Genomic DNA, 3581 nt, shown 5'->3' with positions numbered 1-3581 from the left:
TTTTCTTGTTCTCTTCTCTTTCATATGAGCAGGAGCAAAGACAAAAGCATTCTTGTTGAGGCTAAACCTGAACCTGAAAGGACCTTGAAGCGAAAGCTAAGAGAAGCTAAAGCACAACTCTCTGTAGAGGACCTAGCAGAATTCTTCAAAGAAGAAGACATGGCAGCCGAAAACAACATCAATGCCAACAATGCAAGGAAGGTGCTGGGTGACTTTACTGCACCTACTCCCGACTTTTATGGGAGAAGCATCTCTATCCCTGCCATTGGAGCAAATAACTTTGAGCTTAAGCCTCAATTAGTTTCTCTAATGCAACAGAATTGCAAGTTCCATAGACTTCCATTGGAAGATCCTCATTAGTTTTTAGCTGAATTCTTGCAAATCTGTGACACTGTTAAGACTAATGGGGTTGACCCTGAGGTCTACAGACTTATGCTATTCCCTTTTGCTGTAAGAGACAGAGCTAGAATATGGTTGGACTCACATCCTAAGGAAAGCCTGAACTCTTGGGAAAAGCTAGTCAATGCCTTCTTGGCAAAGTTCTTTCCACCTCAAAAATTGAGTAAGCTTAGAGTGGAAGTCCAAACCTTCAGACAGAAGGAAGGTGAATCCCTCTATGAAGCTTGGGAAAGATACAAACAATTGATCAGAAAGTGTCCTTCTGTCATGCTTTCTGAGTGTAGCATCATAGGTATCTTCTATGATGGTTTGTCTGAACTGTCCAAGATGTCATTGGATAACTCTATTGGAGGATCTCTTCATCTGAAGACGACGCCTGTAGAAGCTCAAGAACTCATTGAAATGGTTGCAAATAACCAATTCATGTACACTTCTAAAAGGAATCCTGTGAACAATGGGACGAATCAGAAGAAAGGAGTTCTTGAGTTTGATACGCTGAATGCCATATTGACTCAGAACAAAACATTGACTCAGCAAGTCAATATGATTTCTCAAAGTCTGTCTGGAATGCAAGCTACATCAGGCAGTACTAAGGATGCTTCATCTGAAGAAGAAGCTTATGATCCTGAGAACCCTTCAATGGAAGAGGTGAATTACATGGGAGAACCCTATGGGAACACCTATAATCGTTCATGGAGAAATCATCCAAATCTCTCATGGAAGGACCAACAGAGACCTCAACAAGGTTTCAACAACAATAATGGTGGAAGAAACAGGTTTAGCAATGGCAAGCCTTTTCCATCATCTTCTCAGCAACAGATAGAGGATTCTAAGCAGAGCCAATCTGACTTAGAAACCATGGTCTCTGATCTAATCAAAACCACTCAAAGTTTCATGACTGAAACAAGGTCCTCCATTAGAAATTTGGAGGCACAAGTGGGTCAGCTGAGTAAGAAAGTTACTAAACTCCCTCCTAACACTCTTCCAAGCAATACAGAAGAGAATCCAAAAGGAGAGTGTAAGGCCATCAACATGGCCGAACTTGGAGAGGAGAAAGAGGCAGTGAGCACCACTGAGGAAGACCTCAATGGACGTCCACTGGCCTCCAATGAGTTCCCTAATGAGGAACCATGGGAATCTGAGGCCCACACTGAGACCATAGAGATTCCATTGGATTTACTTCTGCCATTCATGAACTCTGATGAGTATTCTTCCTCTGAAGAGGATGAAGATGTCACTGAAGAGCAAGTTGCTAAGTACCTTGGAGCAATTATGAAGCTAAATGACAAGTTATTTGGTAATGAGACTTGGGAGGATGAACCCCCTTTGCTCACCAAAGAACTGGATAACTTGACTAAGCATAAATTACCTCAAAAGAGACAGGACCCTGGGAAGTTCTCAATACCTTGTATTATAGGCACCATGACCTTCGAAAAGGCTCTGTGTGACCTAGGATCAAGTATAAACGTCATGCCTCTCTCTGTAATGGAGAAGGTAGGGATCTTTGAGGTACAAGCTGCAAGAATCTCACTAGAGATGGCAGACAATTCAAGAAAACAAGCTTATGGACTTGTAGAGGATGTTCTGGTAAAAGTTGAAGACCATTACATCCCTGCTGATTTCATAGTCCTAGAGACTGGGAAGTACATGGATGAATCCATCATCCTTGGCAGACCCTTCCTAGCCATAGCAAAGGCTGTGATTGATGTTGATAGAGGAGAATTGATCATTCAAGTAAATGAAGAATCCTTTGTGTTTAAGGCTCAAGGATATCCCTCTGTAACCATGGAGAGGAAGCATAAAGAGTTTCTCTCAAAACAGAGTCAAACAGAGCCCCCACAGTCAAACTCTAAGTTTGGTGTAGGGAGGCCACAACCAAATTCTAAGTTTGTTGTTGAACCCCCACATTCAAACTCTAAGTTTGGTGTTAGGAGGTTCCAACATTGCTCTGAGTATCTGTGAGGCTCCATGAGGGCCCACTGTCAAACTAATGACATTAAAGAAGCGCTTGTTGGGAGGCAACCCAATGTTATATTTATCTATTTTCCTTTGTTATTCTATGTTTTCTATAGGTTGATGATCATGGAAAGTCATAAAATCAATTGAAAAAGCAAAAACAGCATGAAAAACAGAAAAGAAAAATAGCACACCCTGGAGGAAGACTTGCTGGCGTTTAAATGCCAGTAAGGGCAGCAAATGGGCGTTTAACGCCCAGTCTGGCACCATTCTGGGCGTTTAACGCCAGAAAGGGGCACCAGACTGGCGTTAAACGCCAGGAAGGGGCAAGAAGCTGGCGTTAAACGCCAGAAATGGGCACCAGCCCGGCGTTTAATGCCAGAATTGGTAGAAGGAGCATTTTTGCTCGCCACTTGGTGCAAGGATGAATTTTTCTTGACACCTCAGGATCTATGGACCCCACAGGATCCCCACCTACCCCACCACTCTCTCTCTTCTTCACCCATTCACCAATCACCTCAACACCTCTTCCCCAAAAACCCCTCACCTATCAAATCCCACTATTCTCTTCACCACTCACATCTATCCTTCATAAAACCCCACCTACCTCACCATTCAAATTCAAACCACTTTCCCTCCCAACCCACCCATACATGACCGAACCCTACCCCTCTCTCCACCCCTCTATAAACCAATCTTCACTCTTTCATTTTCACACAACCTACACACTACTTCTCCCCTTTGGCCGAAACACAAAAGCTGATGACAAGTCATCATATACCCATTTTTCACACAACCTACACACTACTTCTCCCCTTTGTACACTTTCTTGCATCCTAAGTAAGTGATTTGGAGTGAAAATGCATAACTTCTTTAAATCAAGCAACCACCATGAAATTAATGTTAATTCATGAGGTTTAAGCTAATTTTAACTGGATTTTAATTGATTTATAAGCCTTGTGAATTTAGTGATACTTGGAGTGGTTGTTTTGGTTTATTTCAGGTGAAGAAAAGAATAAAAGAGAAAAGCGTGGCCTAAGAAAGCGTGACCCAAGGAGAAGGAAGCGTAGTCAAAGGAAGGAAAAGTGTGCCACATGCAATGGGGGAGGCAAACATTGCCCTCCACAAGGGCACACTGCCCTCTAGGAGGGCAACATAAGGGAACAAGGCAAAGAAGGCAACTCTGCCCTGCCCACTAAAAGGGCAGAGCACAAATTTGTGCCTTG

At 42.9% G+C, this 3581-nt stretch overlaps 1 non-coding gene across 1 annotated transcript; it reads right to left on the bottom strand.

The window, feature by feature from the left end:
• Window positions 1-564: 564 nt before the first annotated feature.
• Window positions 565-672, bottom strand: LOC127744417 (small nucleolar RNA R71). Its single transcript, XR_008005406.1, has one exon. It is a non-coding gene; the product is annotated as a small nucleolar RNA R71 (small nucleolar RNA).
• Between the last annotated feature and the right edge of the window lie 2909 nt (window positions 673-3581).

This window comes from Arachis duranensis, unplaced genomic scaffold (genome assembly GCF_000817695.3).
Source record: "Arachis duranensis cultivar V14167 unplaced genomic scaffold, aradu.V14167.gnm2.J7QH unplaced_Scaffold_343483, whole genome shotgun sequence".
Classification (NCBI taxonomy): Eukaryota; Viridiplantae; Streptophyta; class Magnoliopsida; order Fabales; family Fabaceae; genus Arachis; species Arachis duranensis.
Note: the sequence above shows the minus strand (reverse complement) of the source record. Positions and strands in the feature narration are given on the sequence as shown.